Raw genomic sequence first — 20,833 nt, 5'->3', positions numbered from 1 at the left:
TGAATTACTTTCATAGGTTTTTAGGAGAGAATTCCCCCTTTCCCTTTTCCAGTTTCTAGAGGCTGCCTGCATCCTTGGTTCACAGTCTCCTTCCTCCATCTTCAAAGACATATCAGAGGGTCTAGTCCTTCTCACATCACAGCATCGTGCCCTCCTCTTCTTCCTCTTTCTTCCTCCTTTAAGGACGCTTATGATTACACTGGGTCTACTCAGAAATCCAAGATGATCTCCCTATCATAAAGTCAGCCGATTAGCAACCTTAATTCCACTTGCAAACTTAATCCCCATTTGCCGCATAACCTGATGTATTCACAGGATCCAGGGATTAGGATGTGGACATCGTGGTTGGGGGTTAGAGCATTATTCTGTCTATCAGATATGGTAAACGCCAATTCCCTCATCTCTCTCTCCCTCTTCACTCCTAGAATATTTTTTTTACTGTTTTTCAACATATTTGTGAAATATGTGTTTTTATAGTATTGTTTTGAGTATTTAAATTTTTCAATGATATTACATTTAATGAGAATTTACATTCCAATTTACTCAGGATAGTCTGAGTTTACATAGTATAGTTGATTTACAATGTTGTGTATAAAAGCTTTTGAACAGCAAAGAAAACCATCAATAAAATGAAAAGACAACCTACTAAATAGGAGAAGATATTTGTAAATGATATGTCTGATGAAGAGTTAATATCCAAAATATATAAAGAGCTCATATGAACAACTCAGTATGAAAAATACAAGCAATCCAATTAAAAAATGGGCAGAAAACCTGAATAGACATTTTTCCAAAGAAAACACAGGCACATGAAATGATCCTCAACATCACTAATCATTAAGGAAATGTGAATCAAAATTGAAGTGAGATATCACCTAACACCTGACAGAATGGTTATCATCAAAAATACAGCAAATAATAAATTTGGAAAGCATGAGGGTAAAAGTGAACCATAGTTCACTGTTGGTGGAAATGTAAATTGGTACTGTCAGTTTGGAAAACAGTATAAAGATTCCTCAAAAAATTAAAAATAGAACTATCATATCCAGCAATTCCACTCTTGGGTATATGAGTGAAGAATATAAAAACACTAGTTCAAAAAGATATATGCACCTTAACATTCCAATGTTCATAGCCTCATTATTTACAATAGCTAAGATATGGAAGTATATATACACATAGTGGAATATTACTCATCCATAAAAAAGAATGAACTTTTGCTATTTTTGACAGCATGAATGGACCTGGAGTGTGTTATGCTAAGTAAGTAAATCAGACAGAAAGACAAATACTGTGTGTTTTCACTTATATGTGGAATCTAAAAAATACAGCAAATGAATGAATGTAATAAAGCCAAAGCAGACTTATAGATACAGAGAACAAACTAGTGGTTACCAGACAGGAAAGTCATGGGGGGAAGGAAAGATAGAGGAAGGGATTAGAGGTACAAACTACTAGGTATAAAATAAATAAGAACCAAGGGTGTAAAGTATAGCACAGGAAATATTACCAATATTTTATAATAACTTTAAAGGGAGTATAATCTAAAAATTATTGAATCACTATTTTGTACACCTGAAACTAATTTAACATTGAAAGTAAACTATAAAATTAAAAAAAAATTATACTTAGTGAAATAAGCCAGACACAAAGGACAAGTATTATATTATTCCATTTATATGAAGTACCTAGAACAGTAAAATTCGTAGAGACACAAAGTACAATAGAGGTCCCAGGGACTGGGGGGAATAGGAGGGGAAAGTTATTGTTTAATGGGTACAGAGGTTTTGGTGGGGGTAATGAAAAAGTCTTAGGCGTAGGTAGTGGTGATGGTTATACAAGTTTGAGAATGTATTTAATGCCACTGAATTATACACTTATAAATGGTTAAAATGGTCAATATTATACAAGGTATACTTTTCGACAATAAAAATATTATAAAAATAAATTCTTACCCAGTGGGCTTTTAAATTTGCTTTTAAAAATAATCTTTCTTTACTATATTCATAGTACATATAAAGAGTATATATATAGTTTGATGATACTAAATCCCCTTTAATAAACTACTTCTAATTCAGTTTTACTGCTTTGTAGATTTTTGTGAAATAAGGTTTAAATTTAACGGCATGAAAGGATAAACCAAAAAAATCTAGCTGCTTTGAATGTTGTCTAATTTTTTAAAAATATACTTGTTAATAGTAATTTGCTATTATCCCACAATCACTTCAGTTATGTGAACTATGTTGTCTGTCATTTCTATTAACTTCTACATGCCTTTTGCAAGAAGTGTTGGCAAAGATAATTATTTTCAAGAATAAAAGTTGCATTTTGCCAAAGGGAATGGGATAAAACAGTGGAACATTTGCATTTTCTTCAAAATGCCAGTCTTATAAATTCTGGGTGGACTCTAATTTTGGTGGTAAAAGCTTGCCAGTCCTTTCTGGATGAGATGTATGATTGGAACTTACTTGTGTCCTTCTTTTAATTGAAGATGTGGAGACCAAAAGTTTTCCAATACATTTTTTTCTTAATGATAATAGTAATGAGTATTTATTGTGTAGCATCAGTGGTCCTATGGATGGCCACAACTTGTGCTAAATAAATTGAAATGAGGCCTAGCTTCACAGCAAATGTGGCATAACCCAAGCACAATTTAGTGTGAAATATCATTGAAATGGTATGCTATCATTGAATCTTAATTTCCCCTCAAACCTCAGTATCTCACAATGTTTAAGTGCATGGATTCCAGAACCTCTTTACATGGGTTCAACTCCCAGCTCTACCATCTATTAGCCATGGAAGCCTGAGGAAGATACTTACCGTTTGTGCCTCAGTTTCCTTGTCTGTAAAGTGGGGAGATAATAGTAGCTAGCTCATAGAATTGTGATGAGGCTTAAAGGTAAAGTATTTAAAATAGTACTTGAACAGGTAAACATTTATAATTGGTAGCTAACTTTTTCACAAGATACACAACTGTCTGCTCAATATTAATGTTTTAGATTAACACTTCAGTTATGTCTTGTACTTAATGAAGCTTTATCCTCTTTACTACCAGATTACTTTCATTTTCCTAAAAGCATTCTTTCATTTTCTTGCCCCAGTTTGTTTATTTGGGGGATGAATATTTCTTCACAGTGACCATATGCTTTCCATGAGTGACTGTCATCCTAACCAAACCAGGTCTCCTATTTTTGGTACCCAGGCAACTATCTTTGTTTATAGTGGCATTATTAACAGATGATGGTGCCAGGCAAAACTTTAATTAAAATGACGGGATATTTTGTTTGGTTGTAGTTTATCTAAAAAGTTAAATTTAAAAAATTTTTTCGTTATCATCATATCCAGAGTCTCACATATCTTTAGTTAACCTTAAAATGCCAGAAATCATAGTTAATGATGTCTATTAGGTGCATTAATAAAAAATAATCTTGAGGAAAACCTCTAATGGGATGATTATTTTTCCTTATTTTTTTTCCTGCATTATATAACATCTGAAAATAAAATAATGGCTGGCTCTTGGATTTTTATTTATTAACAACAGAAGAAAATGTATAGTACAGATTAATATTTTCAATAATTAATTAATTACAACAAACTATGAAAATATATAGTTGGTACCCTCTGACCAACATCTTCCCAATTCCTGCCCTCCTACCCCCAGCTCCTGGTATCCTCCATTCTACTCTCTGTTTCTGTAAATTCAGCTTTTTATATTCTACATATAAGTGACCTCATACAACTCTTTCTCTGTCTGACTTATCTTACTTAATGTAATGCCCTCAAGGTCCATCCATGTTGTCAAAAATAACAGGCTTTTCTTCTTTCTCCTGGCTGAAAAATATTCCATTGTACATGTGTGTGTGTGTGTGTGTGTGTGTATATATATATATATACACATATATATGTGTGTGTGTATGTATATATATACACACACACACATATATATGTGTGTATACCATGTTTTCTTTATTCATTCATCTGTTGACTTATGTTGCTTTCATATCTTGACTATAGTGAATAATGCTGCAATAAACATGGGGGTGCAGATATCTTTTTTGATTTCCTGTTTTCATTTTTTTGGATATATGCCCAGAAGTGGAATTGCTGGATCATATGGTAGTTCTATTTTAAATTTTTGAGTAAATTTCATACTGTTTTCCATAGTGGTCAAAATAATTTACATTCCCACCAACAGTACAAAAGGGTTTGTTTTATGTTTTTTGTTTTGTTTTGTTTTGTTTTTACATCCTTGCCAACACTTTTTAATCTCTTCTCTTCTTCATAATAGCCATTCTAACAGGTGTGAGGTGATATCTCATTATGGTTTTGATTTGCATTTCCCTGATAATTAATAATGTCAAGCATCTTTTCAAGTACATGTTGACCATTTGCATGTTTTATCCGAAGAACTTCCTATTCAGTTCCTCTGCCCACTTTTTAGTTAGATTGGTTTTCTGTTACTGTATGAGTTGTATGAGTTTTGGAACTTTTAATTTGTCCCAAAGTTGCTAAAGCAAAAATCATGATAAAACCTTCTGCTTTCCTTTATAACCCCCAATGCAAAACAAACAAACAAACAAACAATAAAACCAAAACCAAAAAATTCCGTAGGAGAAAAAAATAGTTTTGTACATGGGAGGAAACAATATAAATTCAAAACTTACAGATAAGGGTTAGTTCTATCACTCTTCTCTTTCAAAAGTTTATACGAATATCCAGTCAACACCAACAGGGTTATCTCCCTTGAAATGTTACCTATACAGATTTCCAAGTAGACCACAGGGCTGTATACTGTCTTGGAATGTACTCAGAAGGCTCCGTCACTGAGCAGGCAACAGAGTAAACACCTCAGAGTCCTTTCTTTCAACTGGAAGAGGGAAAGACAGGGATAGAAGACACTATTCAAACTTCGTCTTCTTTCCTTGTGGCTTGTGGTCTCCTCCACCTCCTCTGAAGCCTCCTCACCCTGCAAAGCCTCCCCTGCCTCTGCCACCAAATCCACCTGGGCCACCTGTGCCACCACCTTGGCCTCCAAAGCCACCTTCACCCTTAGCCTTGGCCCAATCCAGATTAACTTTGTTTCCATCAATTTCACCATCTCCCATGGCCTCCTTGGCAGCTTTGGCATCTTCCTCATTGTTGTTTTGTTTCCATCAATTTCACCATCTTCCATGGCTTCCTTGGCAGCTTTGGCATCTTCCTCATTGTTGAAGTCTACAAAACCAAACCCCTTGGAGGATCCAGTCTCCCGGTCAATGACTCTCCTTGCACAAATAGAGCCATCAAATGACTCCTTTAATGTCTCTTCTGTAGTATCCTCAGACAGACCTTTGACAAACAGAGTTTTGGATGGCTGGATTCTTGCATTAGGTGATTCCCTGGGTTCTTGCAACTCCAGCCTGATTTCTCTGCCCTCATTTTCCATTTTATTACATGAATTTAAAGCTTCTTTAGCATCTTCAAATGAAGCAAATTCTATAAATGCATAGCCTTTAGATTTGCCATTTTGGTTCCGGGGCACTTTGATAAACATTGCCTTCTCAAATGCTTCCTGAAGAGTTTCTTCCGTTGCACTATAGGAGAGGTTGCTCAAAACCAGGGTTTAAAAAAAATTTTTTTTTATATATATATTTTTTGCGGTACGCGGGCCTCTCACTGTTGTGGCCTCTCCCGTTGTGGAGCACAGGCTCCGGACGCGCAGGCTCAGCGGCCATGGCTCACGGGCCCAGCCGCTCCACGGCACGTGGGATCCTCCCGGACCGGGGCACGAACCCGTGTCCCCTGCATCGGCAGGCGGACTCTCAACCACTGTGCCACCAGGGAAGCCCACAAAACCAGGGTTTTTGATTCACCACTCCAAGTGCTATTCTCTCCACCTCTATAGTCTTGACTTTGACCTTTCTCTCTGGTATAGTACAAGGAAATGGATCGCCCATCTATCTCTGTTCCTTGCTTTTCTTCCAAGTTTTTCTCTGAATCAGCTTCAGTCTTAAATTCAATATAAGCAATCCCTTTACTCTTCCCATGCTTGCTGACTAATCTGATCTCCACAGCATCTTCAAACACTTCTTTTAATTCTTCCTGAGTAATTTTATAAGGCAGATTTTAACCAAAAGTGTTCTCGCATATCGATCTTTCTTATTGCCTTTTCCCTTTGGTTTTTCAAGTTTAATTTTATTGACAAAGACTTTCAAACCAGTGAGTTCCAAGGCTTTTTCCAGGTCTTCAGCAGATTCAAAATCCACATAGCCAAACTTCCTAGACACACCAATTCTGACAACAACAACTGCAAGATCATTTTTAGCAAAAAGGTCACTGATACCCGTTTTCAATTCAGGAGAAAATTTACTGAAGTTCAGGTTTCCAACAAAGAGATTGAAAGATGTAGTTGGTTCTGTGGCTTCCACTTTCTGTTTCTTGGCTTCAAGAGCTGTTTTTGTTTGGCCATTTCCTTCTTTCGTTTTCCAGGTGCTTCTTTGACAGGTTCTTCCTCCTCTTCCTCCTCCTTGTCATCCTCCTCATCATCCTCTTCATCTTCAACAGTGCTGTTTGCCTTCACAGGAGCAGCTTTTGCTGGAGCTTTCTTTCCTTTGGCTGGTGCAGTCTCCATAGCTGCTTCTTCAGATTCATCTTTGTCATTCTCATCATCCTCATTGTCCTCATCATCATCTTCATCCTCATCATCTGATGAGTCTTTATATATTTTGGAAATTAACTCTTTATCCAATATATGGTGTGCAAATATGTTCTTCCATTCCATAGGTTGCCTTTTCACACTGCTGATTGTTTTGGGGGTTTTATTGCTGTGCAGAAACTTTTTAGTTTGATGTAATCCCACTTGTTGCTTTTTGTTTTTTTTTGCTTGTGCTTTTGGTGTCATACTCCCAAAAATATTACCAAGATTAATAGACTTTCTCCATATGTTTTCTTCTGAAACTCTTATGGTTTCTGGTCTTATTTTTAAGTGTTTAAAATATTTTGAGTTAATTTTTGTGAGTGGTATAAGATAGGGATCCAGTTTCATTTTTCTGTATGTGGTTGTCCAGTTTTCCCAACACCATTTATGAAGAGACGATCCTTTCCCCATTGAGTATTCTTGGCTCCCTTATTGAATATTAACTGACCTTATATGCAGGGGTTTTTATGGATTCTCTATTCTGTCTCATTGATCTATGTATCTGTTATTATGCCAGTACCATACTCTTTGCTCACTATAACTTGGTAGCACATTTAAAATCAGGAAATGTGATGCCTTCAGCATCATTCTTCTTTCTCAGGATTGCTTTGGCTATTTGAAATCTTTTGTGGCTTCACACAAATTTAAGGGTTTTTTTTTCTATTTCTGTGAAAAATGCCATTGAAATTTTGATAGGGATTACATTGAATCTGTAGATGGCTTTGTGTAGTATGAACATTTTATTAATATAAATTCTTCTGATCCCTAAACAAGGGATATCTTTCCATTTGTATCTTATTCAGTTTCTTTCATCAATGTCTTGTAGTTTTCATTGTACAAATCTTTCACTTCCTTAGTTAAATTTATTCCTAAGTGTTTTATGGCTTTTGGTACTATTGTGAATGGAATTGTTTTCTTTATTCCTTTTTCAGATATTTAGTTGTTGATGTATAAAAGCACAACTGATTTCTGTATGTTGATTTTATAACCTGAAGCTTTACTGAATTCATAGATTACTTCCAACAGTTTTTTGGTTGAGTCTTTAGAATTTTCTATATATAAGATCATTATCAACTGCGTAATGAACAGTGAGTTTAAATGTGTCATCCTTTTTGTTTTATTAACTTATATTGCAATGAAAAATAAAAGTAATTTGAGTAAAATTAATTAAGCAATTTCTTATATCAGCCAACAATTCCATTACTAGGTACTGATCTGGCATTTAAATATTAGGCTAAAGAATTGTGAAAATGGAATAATCTACAGTAAATTTCAATATTGTGTTCTTAATGTCTTTAGTAGGTCATGAAAGGAGTATTAAAAAACAAAAATGCCTTTATGTTAATTTGTAGAAAATGGGAATCAATATAACTGACTTGATTTTGCATGAAGTTTCACCATCTAAGTGTAAAATACTACTTTGATGGAAACTGAATCGTTATCCACATCTGGGGTCAATTCTAGGAAAAATAGCAGTTGGCTGATTCAATATTTCATGTCTACTCCTATCTCCTCTGAGCATCCCATCCATGTCTGATTGTTTTTCTAGGGAGGATACATATTACAAGGAATAGAGCATGCTTTTTACAATCTAGAAAGACCTTAAAAATCCCAACTTTTGAGGGGGCTGATACATAACTCACCTTGCGAAAGTTCCCCTGTGAAACTCCTCATCTGTAAAGTAGTGGCATGGATAACCTCTTAGGTTTGTTTTAATAAATAAATATTACAGAAATGTTATGGTGTGTGTGTCAGATATACAATAAATGTTAACATTTCTCTACCTTGGGTAATATTAAATTACTGAACTTTTCATATTTCATGTAGTTATTTTTCCTCCAAATAAACACAGTTGGGATAGGTTTGATAGAGTCAGTATAGAAAAATAATTTTTTTTAACATATAAGCTTTTTCTTCACTATATTTATTAAATAGTCATGGTGGGTAAAAAAGATAAATCTATTTTATTTATGTTGTAGGGAAACACATATCTAGAGTTTCTGTAGATAACCTTTAAAAATACTATACTTTGTGCAGAAATTTGCTTTTATTTTTCTTTTCCCTTGATCTTTCCTATAATTTCAAAACTAAAATTTTATTTGAGTTTAATCCAAAATGTTTCAAAACAATGACCAGTTAAAAGATTTATAATTAGATAATCATGTCAATTATATTTATTTCTATATTGGTCACTTCTGAAATAAATGTTTCAGTCTTTTCCACCACACCTTTAAAATCCTTCCTTTACTGATGGCGAATCCTATAAACAAGAGTCATGAAATGGATAATCAATGAATTCCAAGTCTACAGGAGCCAGAAAAATATAAGGAGAGGGGAAGGGAAAGAAAGGGAAGGAAAAAAGGGAGGGAAAGGAGGGAGAGAGGGGAAGAGAGAGGATGAGGAAGAGACAGAGTGAGAAAAGGGGTGGGGGGTGAGGATGAATTATAAATTGATACAGAGTGTGAAGCCATGTCCAGTAGTAAGTACTTGCTATCAAGCTTTACACCATATATTTTATTTTATTTTTAATTAATTAATTTAGTTAGTTAGTTTTGGCTGCGTTGGGTCTTCATTGCTGCGTGCGGGCTTCCTCTAGTTGTGGCGAGTGGGGGCTACTCTTCGTTGCGGTGCGCGGGCTTCTCATTGTGGTGGCTTCTCTTGTTGTGGAGCATGGGATCTAGGTGCGCGGGCTTCAGTAGTTGTGGCATGTGGGCTCAGCAGTTGTAACTCGTAGGCTCTAGAGCACAGGCTCAGTATTTGTGATGCATGGACTTTGTTGCTCCACGGCATGTGGGATCTTCCTGGACCAGGGCTTGAACCTGTGTCCCCTGCATTGGCAGGTGGATTCTTAACCACTGCGCCATCAGGGAAGTCCCCCATAATATATTTTAGAAAGCAATTTTTTGGTCTGATATTTGCTAAAGACTCTTTGAAATCTAAGGCAATTGCAGATAGAGAATAAAAGTTCCCTGTAGTTTTCCTTTAACACTCAGACTTTATAGCAGGTCTCTAGTCAAGGAGTGTCCTCTCACAGAGACCTCCAAATATCCCACTAAACCACAGCAACCTCACTCTCTCTGCGCAACTCCTTACAGTACTTGTTTCTCTATGTGGCACGGAGAACTGACTGAAACAACTATGTATGGATTTTGTTTTCTGTCTCCTGCTCTAGAAATTCCTGTGGCTACAGGGGTTTTGTCATTCATTTTGCATTGCATTCCAATGCCTAGAATAACACTTGATACATAATAGGGACTTGGTAAAAATTTAGTGAATAAATGAGTATAAGAAAGTGACTTTAGCACAGTCCGGGGAAGAGGAAAAATAGGGTGAGACACAGAGCAGGGAATCATGCAAACTAAGAAGAGTAAAGAAGCGGCAAAGTTGCAGTCATTTCAGGAAATAAAACAAAACATAACACCTCAACTTTATATTGAAATTGAAGTTTTACCAATTTCTAGAGAGGATGAATTATAAATTCATATCAGAACCGCAGCATCAGGTTTTTAAAATGTGTTTTGCTATTTGTAATTATGCTTAAAACATTATGGTAATTAACATATAGTTATTCATCTACAAAGTAGATTAGCCATTTCTTTTTTCTTTTTTTTTCTTTTCCAGCTTTATTGAGATATAATTGACATACAGTATTGTGAGTTTAAGATGTACACGTGTCGACTTGATACACACATATATTGCAAAATAATTACCACCATAGCATTAGTTATTGTTTACATCACATCATATAACTACCGTTCCCTTTTGTGGTGAGAATATTAAATTATATTAATAATTGCTGTCTTAACAACTTTCAAGAACATAGTACAGTATTATTAATTATAATTACTATGCTGTACATTAGATCCCCAGAACTTATTCAGCTTATAGCTGGAAGTTTGTATTCTGACTAACAATTACCCCTTTTCCCCCACCTTTCATACCCTGGTAACCAACATTCCAGTCTCATATCTACTAGTTAAGCTTTTTTAGTTTCCACATATAAGTGATACCATGCAATATCTGCCTTTCTCAGTCAGCCATTTCTAATGAATGTATTCTGTTGTATTTATAAAGAGATGTATTAAATCACTCATTCAGACATTGCTTTAAATACATGTTTGAACTTGACCAAGACTTAACAACTGTAGCCATGCTGTTGGTGCCCAGAGCTGACAGATCTTTAAAACTGGTGCATTAGCAATACTTCCAATGGTGCAAACAAACACAGTGATAGTTTTGGCAGCTGATTGTGAATACCAACTTGGTGGGTCACAGAAGAAAGTCGTTACTATACCTTTCCCTTCATAACCACAAGTTGTAAGAGAAACTGATATCAGATCCTTCTTTCAGAAGACAAAACAGAGGAGAAGAGAAACAGATCGTTAATCTTTCTTAAGCTCTAACTATGTGCCAGGCATGGATTTAAATCCTCAAAATAACCATATGTAATTCTTATTAAGGATGAGGAAATAGGTTTAGAAATTTTAAATGCTAATCCAGGTTCACATAGAGTGATAAATCTGAGATTTAAACCCAAATACCTTTGAAAGATCAGCTACAAAACTCACTCTTCACAATATACTTATCCAAAGTACATACATTTCATTTCAAATATTCCACAACTAATTCTGTAAGAATAATTATTTCTATTGCATAATTCTCTTTCTCACCTCACGTATATGGATGTCTTTGTTTCTTCAAAGAACAAATCTACTTCAAAAAAGCACTGGGTAAATTTTTAAAAGTCAAAAAATAAATTCAAAATATTATTCCTTGTCAATAAGTTCATTGTAGAATCTGTTACTAAAATCAGTTCTAGATCAACTTTTCATACAGTTGATACAGAGACCTAAATAAAATTATTTCATTGAATAGAAAGTAATACAGAAAAGGGAATTTAAAGAGTTATTTGCCTACATGAAGATTTTAAGCACATTATATATTTTCTAGTATAAGCACAATTTTAAACAACATGAAGTAATCTACAGCTTCCCAATTGCAAGTTATTTCCAAAAATAAGCTTTTATTTTATCAAAATAACAATAGTATTTATTAATTATTGAATTGTTGTTTAAACTGAACGTCTTAACAAGACCAATATATCTCCATAAAATGCCATCTATTTCTCTGTATTTCCTTAAAATACATTTTTTTAAAAGGCTAGAAAATTTAGCAAGTAGAGAAAAGGTTCTTGAGACTTGGGTGGTTCCCAGTCCTTAGTGACATAGTTCAGTGAAAAGACCACTAAAACAAGATTTTTTTTTAAAGGAGGAGGGGAATATTGGCTCTGACAGCAAATACTGTCTTTGGTAAGCCCTCTGATTAGTCTAAGTGTCAATTTCCCCCCTTACCTCACTATAATGGATCAAACAAACACCTGTGTTGCTTTCTTCATCTGGATGCCAGTATTTACCCTCTTCCCAATTCCTCCTTTTCCTACATAGAAAATTCTAACCAATAAAGTCTGACTGAAATGCCCCCTTTTGTTTCTGTAGCATTCGTTCAACCTCATCTCTACCCCGTGAACTAAATTAACTACTGTAGAACAATGGCACTTCATACATTCTACTCTCAACATAGAATAGAATAGAATAGAATAGAACAGAATAGAATAGAATTTTTTCCATTTATTCCTTGATAGATATAAGCTTCTTGAAGAAAACTAAAAAAAAAAAAAAAAAAAAAAAAGCCCCACTATATTTTATATAATTTCACAGTCTCGAAGTACAAAAGAAGTACTAATATTAATTATAGACTGGTAGTAATAATAATAATAGCCAGATGCTAAAAACAATTGTAAAATTACATCATATCACCATCCTTCTTTTTCCTTTTTCTTGGAGGAATTCATTCCCTTTCTAAATGTTAGTGGTTCTCAGTAGGTCAGTGGCTGTGCCTTACAGCCTCATAAATAGGAGGAATTGTTTAATACCCTTACCAGGTCTCAGAGCAGACCTGTTAAATTAGAATCTTTTTTGTTTGTTTGTTTTCTTTTTGGAAGTGGGTCCGGGAGCAGGCTCTGCTGTTTACAAAGCTTCCCAGGTCTTGGGAACACACAGCCAGAACAGAAGACCATTGATGATATGGAAGTGCCAAATCATAGACCTGGTTTGAGAAAGGGTGGGAACAGACAGGTTACAGCAAAGGAATAGTTGCTTACATGTGGTTTAACTTTTGGGTTAGTTAATTGGGCATAATGTTTATGAAAACAAAAAGGATAATTTCAAATTTTAAATGATTATACCATAATTTGTATACTCCTACCTATGTTTGGGGACAGAATAATTCAATCAGTGCTCCCACCTCTTGACTTATGTGAGCTCGTCCAGTTAACATTCAGTTGAATTCTTCCAATGAACACTTCAATGAGACATTTTCTCCTCTCACTAATTCCAATAAATGTTTTCTTAATACTGGCAGATTTTTACAATAAAAAACAAAGCAAAAAGTGCAAAACAAACATTTTAAAATTATATTGTTTGTGGTTTCATATGGATCATGATTTACCCCTTCCTTTGTCCTCTCTGCCTTTAGAAATTTGGATACAATTTGTTTCCAATAACAGAATATTTCTAACCATATGTTTTTTAAAACAGACAATCTAAAATAAGTTTTTGGAATGTTTCAAAGTAAAAAATTCTGAAAATATATATGAAGAAAATACGGAATAAAGTAGGAATCTCAAAAGGAGTAGCTGGTCAAGTAGGATTCAGATGAAATATGCAAGGATGAGTTTTTTTATTTTTTATATTATTTTATATAAAATCTATAACTGTCTACAACAGTGATCAAATTTTATGGATAATGTAGCATTAAAATTGAGCAACAAAAATTTTTAAATATTTAGAAATACAAGAAATACAGTAGAAACAATGTAGCAGTACACAGAACAAGTAGGTAAAAATAAATTAGAATATAAAAGACTAATTATATGGAAATTAAATTTTCAAAAATAAAATCTTACATAAAGTTTTTGGAGGAAATTATGCTGCAATTATAGGATATTTAGAAAATAATTATTAAAAAACAATTTATATAAGAAATAGAATATATGGTCAAAGATTTTCCCAAAAGCAAATTTGTAGCCTGAAGTGTTTTTGTTACTAAAAATGTTAGGAGGGGCTTCCCTGGTGGCGCAGTGGTTGGGGGTCCGCCTGCCGATGCAGGGAACACGGGTTCGTGCCCCGGTCCGGGAGGATCCCGCATGCCGTGGAGCGGCTGGGCCCGTGAGCCATGGCCACTGAGCCTGCGCATCTGGAACCTGTGCTCCACAACGGGAGAGGGCACAACAGTGAGAGGCCTGCGTATCGCAAAAAATAATAATAATAAAATAAAAAAAATTGCTAGGAGCTAGATAATATATAAAAGCTAGATAATATATCTAGGAGATAAGTGTGTGTGTGTGTGTGTGTATATATATATATATATATATATATATATATATATATATACACACACATATGTAACATATAAAACAGAAAATATAAGAAAGAAAAGAAGGAATGAATAGAAGGAATTTGGAAATCATGTTCCAAATAAGTATATTTTGGTTAATATAGAAGTAAAGTACTATCAGGTTTTAGAGTGTAGTATATACAAGGCAATTCTCTTATTTTTTAATATATTGTATTAGAGCTGGAAGAAGCTTCAAAATCATTCCAATAATGTTTTATCATCAGTTGTCCCTAAGTAAAAAAACTATGTCATCATACTTAATAAAGACAGCAAATAGAATTATGCACTTAAAAAAATTGAATATAACCTTTGAGATAATTGAAAATACTACTGTACTTCCATTTCCCATCATAAACGCAATTGACTTTTTCAGTGCTTACTCTCAGATTACCAAACTTTGCTATGCAACATACTGAATAGAATCTGCCACACACTGAATTACTTATTCAACCATGAATAGATCTGGGCTCTGGAGGTTTTGTACCCAGTATTTTACCACTACAGAGCCAAAACAGCAAGAATAAATTGAGTTTTGACCTAATGTGGCAAAAATATAGGACTACATCAAATCTAGAACTGACTTGGGATGACCAGAAAAAAAATCTGATCATTCAGAAAACATGCTTTGACATACACTGTAGCACAGGTTTCAAGATTTGTCCTGTAATTCCACAGTGAATTCACTAGATTTTTAAGTACATTTTGTTCTGAAACTGCTGGATCATATGGCAGTTTTATTTTTAAGTTTTTGAGGAATCTTCATCTTGTTTTCCATAGAGGCTACACAAATTTACAATCCAACCAACAATGCATGAGTGTTCCCTCTTCTTCACATCCCTGCCTTGCTTTTTCCTGTTTTTTTTTTTTTTTGATGATAGCTATTCTGACTAGGTATGAGGTGATACATCAGTGTGGTTTTCCTTTGCATTTCCCTGATGATTAGTGATGTTGAGCATCTTTTCATATGCCTGTTGGCCATCTACATGTCTTCTCTTGAAAAATGTCTTTTCATGTTCTCAGCCCATTTTTTAATCAGCTTGTTTGATTTTTTGATGTTGAATTGTATGAGTTCACCTGAAGAAAACAAAAACAAAAATTTGAAAAGATATATGCACTCTGATGTTCATTGCAACATTATATACAGTGGCCAGGATATAGAAACAACTTGAGTGACCATCAGTAGATGAATGGATAAAGAAGAAATGTTATTGTTTGGAAATATAATGGAATAATACTCAGCCATAAAAATAAAATCTTGCCGTTTAAGACAAATGGATGGATGTAGAGGATATTATGCTAAGTGAAATAAATCAGAAAGACAAGTGCCATATGATCTCTCATATGTGGAATTTAGAAAACAAAACAAACCAACAAACAAAACAACACAAGAACAGACTCATAGAAGCAGAAAACAAATGGGTGCTTGCCAGAGGGGAGTGAGGTGGGGAGACGGGTGAAATAGGTGGAGGGGATTAAGAAGTACAAACCTCCAGTTCTAAAATAAATAACCCACTGGGAAGTAACATAGAGCATAAGGAGTATGGTCGATAACAATGTAATAACTTTGTATAGAGACAGATGGCTACTAGACTTATCGTGGTGATCATTTCATAATGTAAGTGTCAAATCACCGTACAATACAATTAAAACTAATATAATATTGTATGTCAACTATATTCCAATAAAAATAAATAAATAAATGTGTTATGTTCTAACCCTCTTTAAAACATCTGATTTTGAGTTTTAATTTCTAAATTTTAACTTCATTAATGAAGAAATACTAAACATCTGAATGCAGATATCCGGGGATTCTTATACATTCCATGTTTTCCATCCATAACGCTTTTTGGTTTCCCCAGGTTCCATAAGTCATATATAATATGTGAGGGAAGTATGCAGATGCCAAACCTCTGTCTGCAGAGACAACTTTTTCAGGAGATGGAAACAGAGACAGAGCGTGCTAAAGATTTCCAGGCCTGGAAGTCCAAGGAGTTGGGTTGAAATTCGACCTCTGTAGAATTGAAACCACGGGGTAACATTTAAAAGGAAAATGTGGGCTTTAAATAACATTTCACATGCTGACTGTAGAACATGGAAACAACTTCTGGGTGTCCAGGACATCTGAAGTCTTTAACAAACGGTAACTCACAAATCAAGTCAGACATGGGACCAAGAATAAAAATACGGCCCTGCATTGTTATGGAAGGGGGTGAATTTTTCTTAAGTCTTTAATCTCTTGGAATTAAGTTTACTTTTTTAAGTTTTATAAACATACACACCATAAGCACAAGATATTACTCAGGTTTTTTTTTTTCCTCCAAAGTGAGGTATTTTTATGTTTCAAGGACACAAATGAGAGATTTCTTTTAAAAAAAACTTTTAATACTCATGTTCTGAATAAGTACATTTTGCTTCATATAGAAGTAAAGAACGATCAGGTTTTAGAGTGTGGTGTATACAAGGCAACTATCTTATATTCAGCCTTATTTTAACTCACCTCCCTCATTATTCTGTTCCACTTGTAAAGACCAAATTTCACAGCTCCAGTAAATTTAATTATGCTGCCAAAAGCACAATTCCTCTACTCTTCTATTAAATTCTATTTGTATTTAAAGATATAGAACATTAGAGCTGAAAGCAACCATAAAATCATCCATATAAATGTTTTATCATCCTTTGCCCTAAGTGCTATGAGCACATATGAATAATAGAGCAGGAAAAAAAGCAAAAGAGTTGATTAAAAAGTTGATCGAGAATAATAACATTGATTTTCCTTTTGCTTTGCTCACTGGTGCTGCACATTTGTTGGAGAGTTGAACCTCTTTCTTGCTGAGTCTCTGGCTCAGCGGGGAAGGTGAATGCAAAGTCTCAGAACTAGAATGCCTCCACATTCCTACTTGGCCTCTTGATTCACTGGTCATTGCCCTAAAGCAACCAATCTCAATATTGTATGGGGCTCACCCGTTAGGGAATCTGCTGCAGACAGCCTTACTGCCATCTGTGGGTGAGATGCAGCAGCTTCACACTGGGCTCTTGATGTCCCACCAAACCTCCTCAGTTACCTGGCTTTTCTCTGTTTTAATTACAACCCCCTAGCCCTGGGACTCTGATTAATCCAATGGAAATGATCATGGAATGTTATGCACTGAATGCTTGTGTCCCCACCAAATGCATACGTTGGAGCCCTAACCCCCCCACTGTGATGACACATGGAAATCTGGCCTTTGGGAGGTAATTAGTTTAGATGAGGTTATGATGGTGAGGCCCCAATGATGGGATTGGTGTCCTTACAAGAAGAGGAAGAGAGACCAGATCCCTCTATATATATCTCTATCTCTGTCTCTATCTATCTCTCTACCAAAAGAAACACTGCAGGAAGGGCCATTTGTAAGCCAGAAAGAGAGCTCTCACCAGGAATGAAATCTGCCAGCACCTTGATCTTGGACTTCCCAGCCTCCATAACTGTAAGAAATATATGTCTCATTGTTTAAGCCACTCGGTATGTTACATTTTGTTCTAGCAGCCTGAACTAAGACAGAACAGGCCTAGTGCCAGACGAGGGCACTTTCCTTCATCCAGCTTGGACACCCTAAATGTCTCTTTCAGTCAGTGCCTTGAATACTCAGGGATGACCCTTATTCTCCCGAGGACTATTAGGTGGGGGCTGGCTGTCATTATCCACATGCCCAGCCCATTACTCTTCCTAACCAAGCCCCTCTAATCAGGAATGATAGACGTGAGTGTTTATATGATACACAAACCAAGAAGATGAAAATAAGTCATAAGTTGCTACTTCTGTTAGTACAGAGTATAACAGAATCATAGAGCTATAAAGCTGAGCTGTAGCTTGGAGATCACCTCTGCTGCAACACCTTTATTCCATAACAGAAGAAAGTAAATATCAAAAAATTGATAGCTTGCCTAAATTCACGTAGTCAGGGTAGAAATAGGCACAGGAATAATACTCTGTCAATCTGTTTTGTTCAGTTCATTTTATGCTTTAAACAACTATTTTTATTGTAGAAAATGTCAATAAAAAGATTAGTTCAATTCTTTCAATTGCACACACATGCCAACACCCTGGTCTGTTTTCTAAGGATTTGGAAACATTGATGTCACCTTGCGTGCTTAGTATTTTGCCACATGCTACGACTACAGCATGATAAATCAAAGCCATAATAGTAACCATAGCTTCTTGCTCTTCCAGTTTAAGTTGTCATCTCCTAAACCAAAAGTCTTCCATACAAATTGAAGCAAAAATCATGGCTGACATGTTTATTATGCATTTGGGGATGGAGAGACAAACAAGGCAAGTCATGCCTTAAGCAAAATACAGCCCATTTGGAGAGACTGACAGCTGCACAAAGTCTGTCAGAAGGAAATATACGGGGATCATCTCTAAGGTGCTATAATCAGAAACCAAAGTCTCACAATGGAACAAAAGATGTAGGATCATTTCTTTGGGGAAGAATCAAGGAAGATTTCATGCCAGAGGTTTCAAATGGTCATTAGAATTTAGGGAAAAAGAAGCAGAAGAAGGTATAATAAAATAAAAGAAATGCTCTGAGAAGGAAGTGCCTTGAGGTGGTCAGTGACAGGACTTTTCCAGTGAGCACTGACCAGGTCAGCGTTGCAGAGGGTAGTGGAGAATGGGTGAGGTGGCAGTCAGATCGAGAGTTGGGAAGGCAGGTCAGAGCCAGCCAGATCATGGAGGGCTTATAATTGCATGCAAAGAAGTTTATTTTAACTTAGTCAACAGGAGAGCCGAGAAAAATGATTCTTAGCAGAGAAACGATCAGATCTCCATTAATTGAAAAATGACAACAACAAAAGCAAACAAATAATAATAACAATAAGCGATTTGCTGATGGTCTCCCTGCTCTTTGTTTAGACATTAATAATCTGAGTAATCCAGTTTATCACCAGTTATCGGGGAAGCCTTATCACCAGAGTTATCCTCTCATTGTGATCTGTTTAATCTTTTCAGAATCTGCTGATGTCTTCACTTGTTGACTGCCAAGATTCTGGCTCAGGCTTCAGTCCTCACTTAACAGCTCCTTGGCCACCCTTCTCCATTCATCCATCACATGCTTTAAGTCCATCCAAAGTTCTGCAGTACATCTCACTTTTTCCATTTCTTGTAGCGCTCGTGTTACAATGGCCTCTTGTACACCTGAAAATTAGATTCAAGTAATTTCTGGTTCTGATGTTTCAAACACTTTACACCTTTGTGCTTACAGAATGCCCTTCAAGGCCCTGATTTTGCCCTTCTTGTTGAGACTGGATTTAAGGAGTTTTCACCATTAAGGTTCAGCCTGATCAAGAAGAACAAGGATCATCTTGGACTTATCTGTGAAGTTGAGTTAAAGAATGTCAGAGTGTTCATTAATCTGCTATATTACTCCTAAAATTGACCTCTATATTACCTGCCTCCTGTCCCTATAAACATTTTTCATGAATTTTAAGCCACCTTTTCTAATTATTTAGTGTTCTAGTGGTAGCTTCTGAAAATAGCAAAATGCTTTAATTTCATGAAAAGATAATATTTAAGTGAAATGTGCAAGTCTCTGTTTTGATCGAGAAATTCTTATTTCCATAGATAAATTCCTCTTGAAACTCACCTGTTACTTCTCTCTTTTTTTCTCTCTCTCTCTCTCTCTCTCTCTCTCTCTCACTGTCTCTCTCTCTCTGCCCTCATACTTCCCTTCCTATTTTTCATCTCTAAGCATTTATCCCAAAAGGCTTCCTCAGCAATTCTACATTCAAAGGTTTCAAAGATCAGAGGACATTCCTTAGAGAAATATGCCCATTTTAAAGATGAAAATACTGAGATACAGGTAAAATGTCTTTTAGGTTTGTTTGTGAAGAAACAAACCTACTATAGAAACTCAAACCTGCTATAGAAACTCAAAGCTCTCAATCCTTAGTCTACTGAGAAAGTTATAACCCTGACTTATAAATTAGTTTGAAAGAGATCATGATTCTTTCTCCTGTCTTGGAAACAATTTTGGTTTCTGGCTAAGAAATCAGTTACATCATATCAATTAACTCAAGGACAGAAAAACTTGTCTAAAACTTGGCTGGTCCAGCACTTAGAAAAAACCCAGCTTTGGCTCAAAAAACCTCTTCTGCAAATGAACTAGCCTCAGTAGCCACTGCAGAATCCTATCATTTGCTTAAATATTCTTGTACTAAATTCTCCAGTTAGTAAGTGCTACTTAGGCATGACATAAGTTAGTTTTTGGTACTGAGAGAAATATTTTCATTCAGTTTACAAAATAATTTCAGTTTGTATATAAAATGCTATTACATAAAATTGATCATTTTTTCTCTGTAATTTATTTTCATTTTTATGCAGCTTTTTTAATACTTTATTATAAATTTTGCTGTAATTTCTGAACATTATAAAAATAACTCTCAAGAATATTGTTACATCTGCATTAAAATTATCTGTCATTCATTTTTTATGGAAATTGTCTGAATTTTTGGCATTACCTTTACTGATATATAATCATATAAATTATCATGTACAAGAATAATAAAAATGATTTATTATTTATGAAGTAAATTGGAGGTAACTTGATTTATGGAAAGAGGTCTGGCTTTGGACCAAGGCAGACTGAAGCTTGGCCATACGCTATATCTAGGGTTTAGACAAATTACTTCACATCTCTTTACATGAAATATGGGCTACTGATTACA

The 20,833-nt window shown here is 35.2% G+C and overlaps 1 pseudogene across 1 annotated transcript in view; it reads right to left on the bottom strand.

Moving 5' to 3' along the window:
- Positions 1–4,477: 4,477 nt before the first annotated feature.
- The window catches only part of LOC309811205 (nucleolin-like), an 89,670-nt pseudogene continuing 73,314 nt past the window's right edge, over positions 4,478–20,833 (bottom strand). The window contains exons 4-5 of the transcript in view: positions 5,831–6,693; positions 4,478–5,588 (exon numbers count right to left, since the gene is read on the bottom strand). The product of the transcript in view is annotated as a nucleolin-like (transcript). The remainder of the gene's footprint in view (positions 5,589–5,830; positions 6,694–20,833) is intronic.

The sequence above is a fragment of the Mesoplodon mirus genome, assembly GCF_964341445.2.
Source record: "Mesoplodon mirus genome assembly, chromosome: 10".
Lineage (NCBI taxonomy): Eukaryota > Metazoa > Chordata > Mammalia > Artiodactyla > Ziphiidae > Mesoplodon > Mesoplodon mirus.
This window is presented reverse-complemented; position numbering and strand designations above follow the sequence as displayed.